General features: G+C 41.5%; 1 protein-coding gene across 1 annotated transcript in view; it reads right to left on the bottom strand.

Moving 5' to 3' along the window:
• The window catches only part of ACSS1 (acyl-CoA synthetase short chain family member 1), a 1,180,850-nt gene that overhangs the window by 801,341 nt on the left and 359,874 nt on the right, over positions 1 to 19,635 (bottom strand). The window lies entirely within an intron of this gene.

Raw genomic sequence — 19,635 nt, 5'->3', positions numbered from 1 at the left:
TAGACACAAAGCACACAATACTTTAGCACAGAAATCACAATATATAGCCCTAATACACAGTGGCCCTCGGGGGGGACAAACCATATACTAAGAAAGTGGGATATGACCCTCGACTCGAGTCAGGACAATGCCGGGAGGATGTGGAATCGCAGGAGACCCAAGGAACCCCAAGGTAAATATATAGGGACCCCACGGAAAGCACGTGCAGTGTGGGAACACGATCGTGGGTTCCGTACAACTGTACATGTAAGTTGCAGTTGGATGTTTTAAGATTAAGGACCCTTCCCAGTGGACCCTGAAGAAACCCCATGGAAGACAGACGTTTGGAGAGCCAGCCCATCCGTGGATACCATAGTATCCACATTACCTACACCAGGGACGCCGGGTGCATAGGGGTGAAGTGGTGTCGAAGACCGCCGTCAAACTCAATGGAGTACTTCATGAAAGTGCTGCTGCAGGAAGAAGAGAAAGTGTTCATGGGAATCCAAATGTGGGTTCTTGAAGAAGAGTACCCGAAAGCAGAGGGGTCAGAGTCTATGTCATTCGGGAGTGACCAGGAGACTTGGAAGACAAATGCCCACCAATGCTCGGTGCTTCAGGATGGATGACGAAGACCTGGACTCTGCAGCTGTGAGGACCAGGCAATGCTGAGGAGGACCAATAGCCATGCACGACCTGTCGCATGAATGATATTGAGTGCTGAGGGGTCAGTGTCCGGCCGAAGCACCAACCAGTCTTCCCAAAGGCAAGCCACGAAAGAATCCTAGAAGGAGAAACGTTGGGACCAGCAAGGTCCAGGGGACTCACCATAGGCAGGGTAGTCAGGGCAGACCCCGGGAAATCAGGGAAGAACAAAAGAAATAAGTGTGACCCTTAAGTGGACCTACAGGCCGGAGGCACTGGAGTTGCGAGAAGACCTCAAGCAGCTCACCAAAAGATGCAGGCCACAATGCACACAACGTGGTGTGGCTGAAGATTCTGGTCACAGGATTTGCTTGAGGTTGGGGCTATTTGGAGCCCAAAGATCTTTTTGCAAAGATGCCAACAAGCCTTTTCAACTGCAAGTTGGACACAGTACCAAGAGGTTCGGTAATTGCAACCCCCACAAGGACTACTGGCCTCAAACTTGGTGAGAGGGTAGAGCAGGGCTCAGGAGCTGAGGAAAACCACCACCTGTTTTGCAGAGCCCAGAGAGTACGGAGGAGCGAAGGTTCTGCAGACTTAGTTGCGGTGCCTGAAAATGCAAGGAAGTGACTCCATCCCTCCAAGGGAGATTACTTCAGGTGTCTTTGATGCTTTACAGGCCTTGGAGGTTCATGTATGATGCACAGCCTCAGACAATGCAGAAGACTGAAAGGGAGATGAAGTCCAGCCCAAACGAAGTCCAGAGTGCCCAGAAGGCAGAAGTGTAGTGGTGTTTGATCTGAATCCTATCCAACGAAGAACCTAGGGACCTACACCTGGGTAAGCCCTTAACCACCCTAGGGAAAGGGTTGGGCGATTCAGTTTACCCTCCAAAGGGAGGGTCTGGACAGGGGGGAGTTTGCTCCCATCTCCTTTGTCCAGTTTTGCACGAGAGTGGGAAACAGCGGCTCCGAGGACAGGTTTGAACTTGACTCTGCACAGGGACACCAAATGTGCCCCTCATGCAGCCTTCCTGGAGAGGGCAAGCACACCCACCCAGCCCTAATACACTAAATCCAGTCTTGGAGGCACACTTCCCTGTGACCAGACCCCTATTGTTCTACCTATGTCCGCTCAAGCCTGGCTCAGTAGCAGGAAGGCAGAAATGAGTATCTGGTCAGCAGAAAGAATTTTGTGCTGTCCAAGACTAAAAGGCTCGTACCTGGGAACACTGAGAGCCTAACGAAGGACTCTGCCAGTGCTAGGAATCATACCTCCCACACCTTTTGATACCAAACATGATAAGATTAGTTGCATCCGTTTTCAAGATGGTCATGGGGCTATTAAGCAGGGTGCCCTTTTATATGGTATATAGCTGCTTCACTGACAACCCGGGAGAATTTACTCAGTAGGCTGCCGGGAGAATTTACTCAGTAGGCTGCAGGGGTGACATGCTCATGCAGGGGCACCCTCTCACTTAGAACCAAGCGCCCTGCCTTCAGGATTGTAAAGGCCTGCTATAGGGGTGACTTACAGGTTTTATGTGCAGTGACAATTAGATATAGTAAACCTATATTTTTAGTAAATGGTGCAATGGCATGCCTGTAGTTCCAGTTTGCATGGTCTCTCATGGGTGGCATAATGTGAGACCTCTGGGGAATCTATGCCCCGGGTACATCAGTCCCATATACGAGGGACTGATAAGGATACCCAAGTATCCAATCTGGGATTGCACCTAGGTACTGACACAACAGTTTAGCGAGAAAGCAAATACGCTAGGGTCCTGATTAGCAGGATCCCAGTCAGATTAGTAAAAAAAAAAAAACAGCATAGCACCAAACAAAAAGTGGGGGTAACCATGCAGAAGGATCCTACCTTTCTACACACACTAATTTGCCTAACTTGTGCTCCAAGTGAGCTGTGAGCAGGGCCACCGGAATTTCACGGCAGAAAAGGATGATGGTTGACTGAATTATGCAGCAAGAAATGATAAATTATGTGGCGTAATGCAACACACACAATATTAGCCGGGGGGGGGGGGGCTCCTCTCTTAATGTGGAGGAGTGTCGTCCCACTAAAGAATTTTCCCCAAAGAAAGAGAAATTGGTAATAAAGTTCATTTATTACCATTTTATTTTTCAGACCCCCATCCCGAGCCAAGCGTCATTAAGGGGGCGTAGCTTTCTCATTTATGCTGTTGCTGCCAGTAAGGCAGCAGCAGAATGCAGCAATAGACAGGGCTCTTAGGTTTAAAATGCCCATATTCTTTTGGCCTGCCGTCTTGCAACCACCAGCCAGGCATGTGCAGTTTAAACCTCTGTATCCCAGCTGTCTTAAGAGGCCTGGGTTAGAGATAACATAGGGCTCTAGTGTACGCAGGAGCTGCAAGAGAGGTTGCTCCCTCCAATCCAGGGGCTGTTCTCAAGCAGCATGAGAGCAGCGCCAGGATTGGGACCCGAGCGAGGAGGAGGACGTTGTGCCAGGGAGAAGGTAAGCAGCATAACTTTTTTTATTTTTTATGTGTCCCCACACCCACCACCCTTCTCACATGCCAGCCGCCACTAAGTACTACTTGATTATTTTTTAATTGTAATCCATGTCAACACTGTCATACCAAAGCTTTCCCCTCATTAGTACCACTTTAACACTCAAATACAGGAATAAGCTACTTAAAAGGTGACTAGTCAACCTTTTGTAAGGGCCTTCCATTGAGAGGCAATAGGTATCACTTCATTTGTAATAACTTTTGATGCATTTGAGGTAGAAGCAATTTGCTTTTGTTAAAATCTGCAATTTATGCAACAGATGTTAGATAGTGTGCCAAATCCAAGACTATGCAAAAAAATGCTACTGCCGTAGAATCACATAATTCAAGTGGTCCTGACTGTGAGGCATCTTACCTGTTGTTTTGTGCTGTTCATCCCTCTCTCCCTCATGATATCCGCTCTTACCCTAGTCAGGTGCACAATGACCACTGGGGTAAGAAGCCTTCAGACAATTCTGCCACCCAGTCCTACCTCCCACCCCGCTGCCCACATCATATGTCTTAGCCCAGGCTGCTACAACTTGCTTGACACACCCCATTATTTAGCTGGTGTGTGCTGGACTGCTCAGGAGATGGGACCTCAATGACCGCCTTTTTTGCAATTTGCACAGTTTGCCATGCAAGCACTTTTTGAAACCCTCGTTATGTAAATAAGGATTCCAACAGTGTAGAGCAGACTTGCTCTACTTACGGTTTTTAAGTTTGCCTGAAATTTGTTATGGTGTCTGTGCCTTTTTGAAATAAGCGATTCGGGCAAGAAAAACAACGATAGGGTAACTCCACATTGGTCTTGGTATTGTTTTACAATTGTTATCTCAATTTTTACTTGAATGTATGTCTATGGGGCCATGAAGCCTTGAATGAATGAATCCATTAAAGTAATTCACTGGCTCCCACGAAGCCTTTAGATTTAGTGATAAACCAAATGATATGTACTAAATTTGGTTTTATATATCTCTTTTTGTGACCGTTATGAACTTGCGCGTTTTTATCATTACTTTGTGGTTTTTTTGTCCTTCCCTGGATATGTTTTATCCGAATAAAGTAATTGACTTGAATTGGACTGAAAAATAATAAATATTTGTCTCCATGTAGCCTTGCATGATTAAATCAATTAAAGTAATTTACTGGCTCCCACAAAGCCTTTAGATTTAGTGATTAACCAAATGCACACATCTACATTTCTTTAAGGTAGTAGGTACCCTGATGAGAGGCGTGTTTCTACTTTCACTGGCTGCCTTTCCCTTGCCTTTACGAACTAGGTAGAGATGGGTGAGCTAATAAATTGGAAGGGAGAGCCGAGTCAGATTTTAGTCACGGTTCTGCTGGATTCTAAGAGCCTGTGCACCAATAGAGCATAGAAAGTACACCTACGGATATCATCTAAAAATCAAAAAGCGTATTTCTTTAACATGTGGAAGTGTTTCACCATAGTACACCCCACATTATATCATGCAATATGGGGCATTTATTAACAAGCATTGGCATAGTCAGTAGGTCTCGCCTTATGGCCCTTATAAGTGCGTAGCCATTCAGCACATTATCCTGGGTGCTGTGCCGCCAGGAATGGGAAAGCTATACAATTACTACACTCTGTGTTTTTTTTACAGTGTGCGTTTTAGGGTGCGCTATTCTAGTGAGTGTGACCAATGCAGGACTGCCCTAAGAGCACCCAATGAATAATGCATTGTTTATAGTCTGGCTGCTCTGAGCTCATGATACACAATTTACAAAATGTGTTTTGTGTATGCAGTGAGCATGTGATACCATATGTGCAGGATTAGGCGAATAAACGTCCCACAGGCTTACAGTCTGCTAAATCTGATGGTAGCAGCAATATGACTTATTATCTAATATACTAAATCTCCTACTTGAATATACAAGTCACATAGACCACAACAGGTAAATGGCAAAACTGAAGAGTCTGTTTTGTGAAGTCAGACTGTGCTCATCCCCCATACTTGAAGTGCTTACAGTTTCTTCCAATGGGGAAACCTTTACCTAGGTAAACACAGAAACACAATAAGTCTCAGAAAAAAGCAGTCTGTGGTTACATCGGCACAAACCAATTGCCAACTAAAAACAGAAGAAAAGAAAAAACTCTTAATTGCTGAATGCCAATTATAAATCGTTGGGTCAATCACTGTAATACAGGTCTGTATAGGCTTGCCTGCTGATCTGAAAGAGAGGAAACTGCCATAAAAGAGCAGCAAATGCTTCTTAAGGATGCATCCCTGGCACAACTCATGAGGCTGCAAATTAAAATGAATGCCCTTAGGGCACAAGCGGAAGGGGGGGGGGGCGTCATATTTCATGACCCTAAGGAAGATCTCCCACTATCTTTCCCCTGATGCACGTAAACAGGCCACTATGGCATTAGTGTCTTCGAGACTGGACTATTGTAATGCCCTTTAAATGGGCATTAATAGGTGCCTTATCCATCGGCTCCAGATTGCACAGAACGCGGCAGCCAGGCTGGTACTGAATCTCCCTAGATTCAGCTCAGCCAAGGCCGCACTCAGAAGCCTGCACTGGCTTCCGATGGACCGCAGGATCACTTTTAAGATCCTGTGTCTGACTCACTAAGCCTTTTATGATGCCAGCTCTGAAGACATCAAGTCACTTGTCCAGGATTATACTCCCAGTAGACCCTTCGATCTGCTCACAAAAATCTCCTTTCTGTCCCTAGGTTTCAGAAGGTCAAATGGGGGGGTAGAGCCTTTTCCACGGCTGCGCCCAAACTGTGGAATTCTCTCCCCCTAGAGATCTCTGGCCAGGCCTCTCTTCTGTTATTTCGTAAGGCCTTAAAAACCTAGCTTTTTCCTTGATATCCCTACTTAGTGCTATTTCCCTGTGTCTGGTTGCCTCGTACCAGTGCCTTGATGCCCTTGGGCTACGTTTTTGCGTTACAAGACTACTTTAATTCATTCATTCATTACCATAACAAAACAGTAGTGAAGGATTTCCCTGGAACCTTCCAAACCAAACAAATTTTAGCAGGTCTCGTGGCCCAGAGTCGCATTGCAAAACAGAAATGCAGAGCACAAGGACAGCAGAAGAAATGGTTGGTGGTGGTACTAAAAATATTTAAAAGCCAGGCCAACAATTGAAAAAAAAAAAACCAAAGAGATAAATAAAGTAAATCAAACCACAGATTAGCAATCGTAGAATAGACAAACTACCCTACAGATTCCAACACATTTGAAAAAGGAATGGTGCTTCTTTGCTAAAAGATTACAAACAACACTAGTGAGAATGAGTTCACATTAAACAGTTTGAAATGTAGCCGAGGTCTTCTCTTCAAAACACGGGGAAGTGACAAAAATACAACCTAAAGTTTCTAATGAGAATGTGCAGCAAGGATCTGAACTGCTTAGTGTGTCAAGCAAACACAAGCAAAACAGTTGTGAAAGAAGAGGATGGTCCGATTTGGAAATGACAGGGGAGCGTTGGCGGTTTGTGTGAATCTTATAATTTTTCTGATTATGTGCATTCCAAATGCACCAAGTTTGCAAAGTTTGAATAACTAATGTGGCCCTCCTCTAGCTGGTTCATTTAAAGGAAATATGCACTTGCCACGTCTGATTGCAGTACACAGGATTCAAAAACATAAGGGAGGTTTGATAACATAGCAAGAATAGCAAACCAAAAAATCTATTACATCAAACCACACTTTAAAATTAGAGCAAAGTCTGCTAAGAGAGTACGAGTTCACCTTCTTAAATGTAGTTTATTTAAGAAAAAGAAGAACTGTGTGAAAGCCATCACAAACCAGAAGCAAGCGTTTTGAAAATGTCTATGAGTTGAGTGCAGTTTTGCAGCCTTCAAAACGCTGATCAGGCAGTCACACTGAACACTGTCAACAGTTTATTAAAGAAGAGGGCATCTACCACAGAAGTTGAGTGTAGCCACTGTACAAGTTGTGTTGTCACTCTGCACTGGGCGGCGCGGTCACCGGTTACGCTCACAAAGTGCCTTACCACCCATCAGTCTTGTGCTTCAGCTTTGATTTGGTATGCTAGATCCCAATTTTTAAAACAACGAACAGCCACGGAAGACAACAGTGAGGTCCAGCACGCACCTAATCCTACCCACGCGGTGCCACCGGAAAGGAGTGGTGAAGTCCGTAGTTCCTGGGAAAGTCTATTGGTTGCGGGTATTAAGGGCATCAGCGCTCTGTTCAACAGATGCCATTTACTTTCTCTCGCGGTGGCACATGGAACATTTTGGCAACTGAAGAATTTCTGTCGCCATAAAGAACCTGGGATGGTCTGCTGAGCAGCAGTCAAAATGCATTAAAACATGCAGCGATGGGGGAGAGGAACGGGGCAAGCAGCAATGCAGGGGGAGTTGGGACCGGCAAGCAGTGATGCAGGGTTAGTTGGGACCGGCAAGCAGCGATCTGGGAGGGTTGGTGTTGTGGGAGGGGGTTGTGGAGACAGGCAAGCCCCAACAGGGGTGGAAAGAAGCAACAATGAAGGCAAAGTAAAGCAAGTCTTCACAAACACAAGCAGGAAACGAAGAAGAAATAGTGCAGAAAAACGAACAGATAAGCAGCAAAGTGAAAGGTAAAAGTAATTGGGTGGAAACAAATCACAACAAGAAGGGAAAAGAGCAAAGGTTAACCATTAGCAAGCAAGCCTTTTTAATAATGGGCAATTGTAGTAATGAATAAAAAGGCAATGGGCGGGCTGCAATCCAAAAAAGTGTATACAACATGTCTCGAAGAGACCGCACAAGGGCTGCCTAGGCTCGACCTAAGAATGATACCGATTAAACATGGAACTGGAAACATTCTTGTCCCCCACATCCCCGACATGATGACAATGCCACAAGTGAATGAAGGGGTCAGTAAATTATCATGAGCACCCTATATGTGGTCATGATTCTTGTTATGTATGAAGCACCTTTATAGTATATTTAACAAATAGAAGAGAATTTTATACAGGGCACATCATGGGACTCTCATATTTCAATGTGCTTTAATATGTGTTGATAAAGAATAAGATTTAAGTGATATGTGTTTTCTTTTCATAGGATCACCCAGTTTGGTCAAGCAGTGAAACAGTGACTGACCCTAGGGTTTCTGGTTTCACCATTCAAAATTTGGCCACGAAATGGATATCTTTCTCTTTCCTTTTTCAGATCGAAGGTCACTGATTTATTTTTATTATATCTTTGTGCATGAGGTTAGAGCATGTGTGGCAGGTAGACGCCACATGGAAGCTCTAGCGCTTTGGGCTCAAGAGTCTCAAGGACCACAAACTTAGCCAGAGCCAGACATCTGGCTCAAATTTCAGTGCCGCACCCACCTCTAAAACCAGGAAATGCGCTCCTTTTTCTTTCAGCCAGAGGCACCTGAAGGTCAGCATTATCCAGTCTGGAAAAATAGTTTTTCAACCAAATGTTTGGTAAATGATATTGTAATATTAACCAAGATTGGACAAATCCATTCAAATACATCTCAACTCAACCCTCAGCCACTGAGGTCATCTAAAAGTCATTCACAGATAGAAGAGGCTTGGTTTGCTTTTTCATTGCTTCTCTTGTATCATTGTGTTACACTTTGTCTTCCTAATCAGCCCCCTTGCAAGGTGGCTCTGAAAGACACAATGCCTGATTGGGAAGTATGTGGAGGGGGCTTACCGAGCAGCATTCTGTTCTGCAAAATTATGAGAGGTCTGGTGTTCCTGCACATAAATTTACTGGGTAAGAGAACAACAAACCAAATGTTATCATGCAGAATCCCCAGTAGGTAAAATACCTGTGGGAAAAGGCTGCATTTTAGCCCAACTCCTTTCATAACCACGGCCTGAATCTCAGACAATTGCACAGGCAGGAGCATTTATGCTCCCCTTTTCCAGACATCATTCTCCACTCTTTGCTTGGTCCTCCTCACCCTCCTCATCCATCCCCAAATCCTTGCCTTACAACAGCCTCCTGCACACTTATATCATCTTCTCAGAGCAGAAGGTAAATGTTCATGTTAAACCCCATGGAATAGGGAATAATATGCAGAATCTCACAGGGTTTAACTTGTCATTGCATGGTACCTAGTGGGGTTTTAACGCACATTGCTTGCAATTAGTTTTGCAGAATTGGCACACTGCTAGTCTCATGCAACCTGTAATACGGCCACCGTGGGGTACTGAAAGTGCCTGGCGATTGATCATAAGGGCTAAAAGGCCCAGTTGGCAGGCCCCACAGCATTTAGAAATATACAGCAGGAATAATTCACCATACTTTAACTTCAACAAATTGACAGAGAATGCAAGAATCCATTGGAACGTAATAGAGAGAGATAGTAATATTGTATTGTAATGTAATGTAACTGTATTGTGCTTTCGTGGCCCTTGAGAATGCCAAAACGCAGATATGGCAGAAATATTGCTCTGTTTTATTTTCTTCCTGCTTTGAGCCCATTAATAACACTAGGCACAGTTCAAACAGAATAGAACAAAAACAGGATATATTCTATCATCAGGTTCTATCGCTTCATCGCTGTACACTTTCTTAGCCGCATATTCTATGTGTCTCAAATTGTATTTGGACAGAAGCTGGACACAGTTTCAGCCATATGCACGCACCAAAACACTTCAAGCATAGGCCAGACTGCACTCACACACTAATGTCCTTTAATTAGAATCTAGTGCTTAAGCTCTCCCTCATTTTCTCTTCAAATTCATGCAGAGGCATATCCACGAAAACGTATTAAAAGCTAAAGTCAGGGCCTTGCGTGACATCAAAAGCTCCTTATAATTGCTGCATGACAAACACCCACCCTTCCATCTGTGGCACTCCACGAAGTTGAGTGCAAATATGCTTTGGTGCCTCATTTTGAGTATGAAAAACTGAATACATTCAACAATAGTAAAACATACTTGAACCCTACAACACTTTGAGGCAATAATAATACCTACACACAGCTAAGAAATTCTCTGTAGACAGACCCTATAAAATGTACAGACTTTACTAAGATCCTGCTGTGCTTTAAATTCTGATCCATGTGCAAATGGATGTTTGCACACAGATCAGAATTCTGAGTTGATCACTAATGATTGCACTTAGCAATTTTTTCCTGACAGATTTCACAAAGAAAGGCCTGAGGAATTCTATCAGGGTAAATGCAAAATATGCAGTAATTGGAATGGTAAATGACGTTTTCACTTGTTAAGCTTCATTCTGAGGTGGGGAACTTAGGAGATTTTAATTATATTACCCATCAAAATCCTCACAACAAGAAAGCTGTAATTACTGTGTGCACTAATTACTACCCCAACTCTACATAACTTGGAACTGTGGCCTTAGCCTCAAACCTGTCTGTATGTGTCTTTCATTATGATAACCATTCAGGTGCCTAGCTTACCATATATTAGTCTGAGTTTGGGGTCACAAAGCCTGCCCAGCTTACCAGTTTTCTACATGCTATAATCTCCTAGCCTCTAATAAATCTCCCCCTCTGCCTTTTCTCTGGCAATATAATTCCATATTATAACAGAAGTGAGGCAACTGGGCTGTGGATGTGCGAATGAGGATGGGGAAGGGGGTGATGGAACACATAATCTTGTCTGTTTCCATGCAGTCACAAGCTCTGTCTTTGCTCATAGAGGTTGAATCTCTATGCAATAAAATCAAATCAGGCTCCCCAGCAGACCCTATAAAAACCAGTTCATTTTCGTATATTTCACAAACATATATTACCGGTTAGCAGGTTGCTGATCAACCTATGTCTGTCCACATCAACAGTGCCACTTGCATGGAAGCATACCAAAGTTGCCCCAGTTACTTCCCATGATCAATCTAAACTGGCAACTACCATCCAATATCCCGGGTTCATTTTTTGACGAAACCCACTGGATCCTATGGGAATTCCAACCTCACAAAGTACGTAGAGACCAGTGAGTTTTTGGATCCCTCACAAAATTGGTTTAGATCACTCCACAGCACCGAATCCGCCTTGTTGGCAGTAACTAAGTAGTACATTGGATGAGGGAAACTCTGCGGCCTTGATGATCCTCAATCTCAGTGCCGCTGTCGATACAGTGTCTCACAAGATCTTACTGTGTTGCTTGCAGGAGGTGGGGATAGGTGGCACAGCCTTGGCCTGGTTCAGATCTTTTCTGTAGGGCAAGTTTTTTCAGGTTACTTCACCTCCTTATTGTTCTCCGGAATACACTGTGCACTACGGAGTTTCACAGGGATCAATATTGAGTCCTACACTCTTTAATAATATGTGGATGACACCTAATTGGTTATTTCTTTCTCCAAAAATTGCAATCATACTCATTAAATTTAATGAAGATATGAAGGTAGTAGCAGATTGGATGATGGCCAACTGCTTACAGCTGAATGTCAGGAAATCTGAGATCCTGCTTCTAGGGAAAGATAGCCACCTGTAGATAGAACAATGGTGGCCAGTAGTGGTGGGACCTGCACCCTTGCCCATGGAAGTTGTGAAAAATCTACGTGTCTGGGTAGACAGCTGTCTGTCCTTTGAAACCCAAACAAAAGCGGTTGCAGGAGCCTATTTTGCATCCTGCGTGAAATCAAGCCCCTGTTAGGGTTTTTTGATTCACAAACCCACCAGAGCAATATCCAAGCAACAATCCTATCTAGAGTGGATTATTGAAACTCCTTCTATTTAGGCACAAATGAAGCTGGTATCCAGCGCCTACAAAGGGTGCAAACCGCGGCAGCAAGATCACTTCTTGCCCTTCCCAAATTCTGCTCAGTATCAGCACATCTACCCAAATTAGATTGGCTGCCAATCGTAAAGAGAATACATTTCAAGACACTATACTTCGCTCATAAAATTCTCACCAAGCAAGCCCCTATTATCCATTCTGACCTACTTATGTCATACTTACCACAACGCATGTTGCGATCAGCAGACATGCGCTTAGCATGAATCCCCCGAGTCAATAGAGCACAAGCTGGTGGCCGCTCTTTCACTATAGAACTCATCATCTGTATCCATCAGAATTATTGACAACCACCTGGCCTACAGAAAGGCAATAAAAACGTGGCTCTTGAAAAACGAATTTAACAGTCTCCATGCTTAACATCCAGCAATTACTTCACCTGTACCTTGGCGCTTTTAGCGCTGGGACGCCCCGTCGCTGGGGCAGCCCTGAGCTGTACAAATCCCCCTAACATAACATAATATACCAGGTGAATGCACCCAAGGCCTCAGCTACTCAGACAGAGGATCGTCCTCCATGTTTAGAGATTCTCACCTGCCTGGACGGAATGTGTTTAATGTGAAGGCAGAATCCATCGTTACATCCCCCTTCAAATCACTGCAGGCTGGCTGAGCTGGCACCCACTCTGCAAAAATCTATGTATTGAGAAAATAACCTCCCATAGATGGAGTTTTGTTTCTCAATACTAAACACAGCCTGTAGCACAAGGAGCCATTCTACATTTTCCTTCCCTGTATCCACCATGTCATAGCTCTGTTACGATCTTTCTATTTAATTGATACATCGGTTTAGAATACACCATCTTGGCCTGTGCGAAATAGAGGTGCATTCTATTTTTAGGAAGGCTCTTAAAATATATCTATTTTATTGATTAACTTCATAACTTTTTTGATGTTCTTATTTCAGTGCCAAGGTGCCTTGCAGTGTTCATTACAGTGCATAAGTAACAACTCCATTCAACAAACATCGTGCATTATAGGTTTTCAATATATTTAGTGGGAAAATGATGTGTTGTAGTTGGTGCAGAGACAGAATATTGAGTAAAAAATATCGAGTTGCACAGCTATTGAGTTATTAATATCGTGGTTCAGAAACGTTGACAGCAAGAATATCATGGTCAAGAATATCGACTTAAGGTAAGTAATATCAATTTTGAAAATTTTGAGGTGTTTAATATCGTTTGTAAAAATATAGTTGTTAAAATATCGTTTTTTATTAATGTTAGGTATTTTAGTATATATTTTATATGTATGTGTTGTATACTTTTCGTACAAGAATTGTTTGTATTTTTAATACATGTGTTAAACTTTTAGTTGTTATTAAAAAAACTATTTGTTTGAATTTTGCGTTTTTAATTTTGTAGCAGGTTGTGGGTTTATAGGGGAATACAGTGGGAAGTAATTTAATTATATTAAATTTATTGTCTATTTTTTATTTATTCAACATGTTTGTGATGATATAGTGTTAAATGTGTAAAGTAATTTATTTGTAACTAATAATAATTGTTTGTTAATTATTTTAATTAATTATTTGGTAATTATGGTAATTGTGTCATCTATTTTAGGTTTGCGTTGTGGTGTTTATAGGTGTTAAGGGTGGAAAGTAATTTATTTTTAATTGATGAATTAATAATTGGATATTAATTGTAATTAATTGGTAATTAATTATGGTAATTGTGTAATTGATTTTATGTGTGTGTCGTGATGTTTATAGGAGTAAAGGGTGGGAAGTACTTTGTATTTAAATCATTCATATATTGTTAATTAGTGTCAATTATTTGATATTTATTTTGGGTAATTGTTTATTTTTGTGCGCTTTCTTACTTTTACTGGGGTAATGGGTAGGTATTAAATACATTTTAATTACTTTATTATTAGTTATTAGTTATAGTTTTTTATTTAAAAATAAGTTTTAATTGTGTTTTATTATTTTGTAGATTAATTTAGGTGTGTGATGTGGATATTATAGTGTTAAAGTGTGTGTAGTCCATTAATGTTATGAGTTTCTCATGATTAATAATATGTTTTTAATTGACTATTAATTATGTTAATTATGGAAGTAAATGTAATTAAAAATGTTGATGTGTTTTGTTATTGGTGTGGTGTTTTAGGGTAGGAACTAAAATAAATAAATGTATGTATTAATTAATTTTTTTGTTTGTAAATATTTGCCAGTTTGAAAGAATAATTTTAAATACATTCCTTTATTATTTTATTTTATATATTATTTGTTGGTGTTTGTTATTTGTAATTAATATTATCATATGTTTTCTTTTATATATATTTCATATATTTGATTTTTCTTTATTTTTAATTTTGTTTATTTTAATTATTTTTTAATATTTTTTGATTTTTATTTAATTGCTTGAGTGTGAATGGTAATTTTTGTCTCTCTGCTTCCCAACACTTTCCCTAATGCTACACTCACTGGAGTAGGAATAGCAATTTTTACCTCTCCGCTATCCAGCACTATCCCTACTGTTGCACTCACCACAGTGGGAATAGTAATTATTACCTCTCCGCTATCCAACGCTTTTCCTGCTGTTGCTCTCAGTGGAATTGGAATAGTAATTTTTACCCATCCACTATCCAACACTTTCTCTACTGTTGCACTCACTGGAGTAGAAATTGTAATTTGCACCCCTCCGCTATCCAACACTTCACCTACTGTTGCATTCACCGGAGTGGGAATGCAAATGTTTATCCCTCTGCCATCCAACACTTATCCTACTGTTGCACTCAGTGGAGAGGGAATAGTCATTTTCCCCCCTCCGCTATCCAACACTTTTTCAACTGTTGCTCTCACTGGAGTGGGAATAGTACATTTTACCCCTTTGCTATCCAACACTTTCCCTACTGTTGCACTCACTGGAGTGGGAATAGTCATTTTTAGCCATCTGCTATCCAACAATTGTGCTAGTGTTGCACTCACTGGAGTGGGTATTGTAACTTTTACCCCTCCGCCATCCAACACTTTCCCCTCTGTTGCACTTTTTGTAGTGGGAATAGTAATTTTTTACCCTCCCCTGTCCAACACTTTCCCTACTGTTGCTCTCACTGGAGTGGGAACAGTAATTTTTACCCCTCAGCTATCCAACACTTTCCCTACTGTTGCACTCACTGGGGTTGGAAGAGTAAATGTAATTCCTCTGCTATCCAATCGTTACCTTACTTTTGCACTCACTGGAGTGGTAATAGTTATTGTTACCCCTTTGCTATCTAGCACTTTCCCTACTGTTGCACTGATTTTATTGTGAAATTTAAGTTTAAATATTTACTATAGGTTTTATGTTTTAATTTATTATAGATTTTTGTTTTTTATATTTTAAATCATTAATATATATTGTTTTTGATTGAATGATATTAATCTTTATTCGATTATTGATTATAATCATAAAAGATAAAGGCTGAAAAAGAGACATGTAAAAGCATTAAAAATCTTATCAAACACAAACCAATACAATTTATTCAAATAGAACAATTCGTAAACATATAAGAACCTTATAAAATCAACTGCCCAACCTAACACATACATCATTATTTACTAGGCACACATTATTTTATTCCAATGTAAGGCACCTTTTAGATAACCAATAACTGCCTCATCACCGCCTGATCAGGTAATAACTAAGTATAAAAAGGCAGGTCGAAATTGAGTAAAACCCCTCACTTTTAAAAGTGGTATTAGGAACCTTCTTCGTAGAAATTCATAAAATTGACAAAATAAAACCAGATGTAATAGGGCCTGGGGAGAACTGTTGACACAAGAGCAAATTAAAAGGGCAAGAGGATTGAACTGACCCATAGACAAACAAATCATTGTACAGATAGTTCCCAAACCAAATTTAGTAAGCAGAGATCTGTCTCTGGGATGCTTAACTGCTGTAAGATACATTTCAGCACTGATAACAGATTTCAACAGTAGAAAGGATCTGATGGAATTTGTCTCCAATGCCCAAGCTTCCCTTTCTTTATTAACCTTAGTTAAAAATCATTCCCTAAAAGGATCACAATCACCCTTTTTAAGGAGGTGTGGCTTATTGAAAATGTCCATACAATCAAAGGAACGGGCAACATATTTTATGCAGTTTATCCATGGTATCTTTTGTCCATATGTGCATTCAATTCAGTCTTCAATCACACCACTGTTGAACCAGTCTCTCGTTGACCCAAACAGAAATCCAGAGTAGTAGTGGAGCCAGTTTAGCCTGATCCTCCACATAATTCAAACCTAATTCCTTGTGGGTGACAATTGAGGAACTGTTTGGACCCAATCCCAAAAGTTTCCTACAGAATCAGTCCTCTTCCAGCTGGATCCACCCTCACTTGCCGTACCCCCTGAAAGTCAGGACTGGGAGACACTTCATTCTGTAGATTTGTAAGAGGGGCAGAATGGGATTATTACCCACCGACAGTTAAAACCTAAACAAGGTGCAACAGGCTTATGTGAATTTGGAACAGTGAATGGAAATGTAAGAAAGCCAATTATTCTGTTGGTTGAATGATATCCCCAGGTAGGGAAAGGTGGAAACCCTTGTACCTTTTGCCCTTTAACGCCAATCGGTCTTGTTTTGGCTGTCTTCCTCCAGCAGACCATATAATGAGTCTTTGAGGTGTTAGTATCCAGCTCCGGTTCGTCTATGAACTTCACAAACTGCTCCACCAGGAGTTTTAACCCATTAGCCGTTCCGGCCATCAATTCGGCGTTGCTGGCATATTACAGGGTAGGCATGCTGACAAACTTTACCCTGGGCAGATCAGCCCCATTTTCACTCAAGCAGGAGTTCAAGCTGTTAATATATAGTAAGAACAATATTGGTGTCATCACGCATCCCTGCCTATCCCCCTCGGGAGGCTAAAAGGTTCAGTTGTCCCCCCCTCTGTGCCATATCTGACGTGGGCATTTACGTCCGCATGTAGAGCTCGAAGAAAATTGATCTACTGGGCTGACAATCCCATTACCCTAAGAATATCCCAAAGCTTAATTAAGGGACAAATGTGAAAAATACTCCATGCTCTTTCCAGCAAAGTTACGAATCGAAGATAAAGGCAAAATATGGTATTTTGACACACCAGAGTCGGCGTGGTCATGGTTTGAGGTATGGCGCACTGTTGGAGGCCTCTCAGTAGCGTGGAAGACATCATGGAGAACCAGTAACCTCTGCACTGCAGCCTGCCACAGAACCACACCGGGGGGAGGAATTATCCCAAACACACCAAGAGGACTGAATTTTTGCACCGACCTAAAAGTGCAAGTTGTAACATAAAAAAAATGTCAGTGTACTAAGAATAGGACCCAGGAGTGAATTGAAAGCTTCTAGGAAAACCCTTGCGTCGAAGACTGAGAAGAAACATAACCGAGGACTGGGTGAGCGCAATGAGGGGCGCGATATTTACTGCCCCATCTCTTAAGTCTGGAGCTGGAGTGAAGAAATAATAAGCCTCTAAGTGGGAGAGCCAGATTGGCGGTGGTCAGCATTCACCCCCAAAAATGTTATCAAGTTGGGGGGTCAACAGGCACTCTGCTAAGTTGGGGGAGGTGGGTCACAATGGTCTCATCAAGCAGGGATGCAGAGAGAGGAGTTAATTTGGGGGGTAAATTTGTTGTTGAAGGGGTTAGTTAAATTGTTATACGTGCACACTGCATTTCTAGATACGCAACATGACAACAAAACAACCCTGCAAGCTATAGATCAGCAACAGACACGCCTAGAGTCACAACCACAAGCCACACACGGGCCCAAAAGTAAAGTAGATTTACCTAAGATCCGATGGAGCGACATCATGTCCATACTCAAACGTGGCTGTTAATGTAATCCCAGAAATTAAGTTACTGTCATGGAATGTAAATGTCTTAGGAGACAAAATTAAACGTAGAGTTGTACTCTAAAGAATATTCCAAAGCTTGGACCTGTTCACCTGGTGAAAGGCGCTACTGAGATCCATAAATGCAAAGAAAATAGAATCCTGCTTCGCCACAACATATTTCCCTATGATAAGGTTGAGGTTCAGGCATTGTTCCAATGTGCCCATCCCTTCCCTAAATCCATAATGGACAGGGCAGATAATATCATTGCCCTAAGCTTCCACTCGCTGAAGGACGATACGCCCTACCACCTTTACCACAGAGCTGTTATTTTTTTATATTATTTTAAACTTTTAACAAAAATTTAAAATATTAGTCTAATAATTGTTTTAAAGTAAATATATATGTATAAATTATCATGGTTTTTAAAAAAAAAATATTACGTTTGTCATATTTTATTAAAATGTAAAATACATTTATTTTATTTTGTTAAAAATATATTTAATATATTTAATGTACATTATTTTATTTTATATCTATATATATATAAATGTATATTATATATATATAAACACATTTTTATTATTATTTTTACATCTGTTTTTTTACATCAATATTTTTGAGTCAATATTTCTGTACTTACCTCTTTAGGTATGGGAGTCGATATTTTTGTAGTCTATATTTTTTCATCGATGTTTTTACATCGATATTTGTGACATTGATGTTGTATCAGTGAACCGTTGTGGTTCTTGTCCTTTGGTGCGAATTGCGATTCAGTTGCATGTTACGGAATCACAATGGTATGTATGAATGTTTTGAAACCAAATATTGGTTGCAAAACATTTTGGGGATAACTAGGATCTCAGGCGGATCGCCATCGCCCGCATGGCGGTGGCGATCCGCCCGAGATCCGTCCCCGCCCGCCACCCATTTCCCCATGCCATATTACTATGGGGGGGAACTGTGCACAACATGCCAGGAAGTGCACAACATGCCTTCCTGACATTGTGGCGGACGGTGCTGAGTGCACCGCCCACCACAATGTCAGGTATGCAGGATGCGCCCGCCTCTCTGGTGGGCGCATCCTAATGGCTCCCACGGGAACCCTTAAGGCACGCGGTCCCATTTCCTGATAGGACTTTGTCCGCCCGCCATCCTAATGACTTCCTTAGTTTTAACTGACACCTCAATGGAGATGGTAATCATTCGCAAATTGGAAGGGGTCCCCACGAGTTCCCTTCCGCTTCGTGAATGTTAAAAAAAATAATTACGAGGAGGCAGTGGCCCAAGGTACCACTGCCTATGCTTAAAAAAATTAAACTTCAAACGTTCCTATTTTTCTTTTTAAATGCATCCTGTTTTCCTTTAAAGAAAATAGGGTGCATTTCAAAGAAAAAAAGTCTCCTTTATTAAAAAGCAATCACAGACATGGTGGTCTGCTGACCCCAGCAGGTCACCATCCCTCTGATGGCTGCGACTTCTAATGGGTCGCATATTGTGACCTATCTCATTAATATTCATGAGCTAGGTCAATTGCGACAGTGTTTGGACTCGCTAAATTAAACTCAGTTAGTTTCATACATTCGAAATTTTGATTTCCTAAGTGCAATTTGCAAGCAATAGCAATTCGGAAAGAGCAATCCTTAAATTCTTTATTTACGGCCCTTTGTTTATAGTTATGGTCTTGAGTTGGCATGGTTGGATGGAGAGAAGAAGTGGAGAGATATGACGTGATCGGCATTTTTATTATCATCCCATATCTGCTTGTCTTTGTGAGATGCAATGAAGTGGTCAAATTGTATAGATATTTGGGAATTACAGTGGCAAACTATATTAAAGTTCTCCAAATTGCCCAGCAATGTGTGACAGATCTCTTTACTGATTCCATGCCTATCAATTTGGTGATGGCCGGTTTTTGGCTGTACAGTGCTGGTGATGGACGATCGTCACAACAGATAT

The sequence above is a fragment of the Lissotriton vulgaris genome, chromosome 6, assembly GCF_964263255.1.
Source record: "Lissotriton vulgaris chromosome 6, aLisVul1.2, whole genome shotgun sequence".
In the NCBI taxonomy this organism is placed as follows: domain Eukaryota; kingdom Metazoa; phylum Chordata; class Amphibia; order Caudata; family Salamandridae; genus Lissotriton; species Lissotriton vulgaris.
Note: the sequence above shows the minus strand (reverse complement) of the source record. Positions and strands in the feature narration are given on the sequence as shown.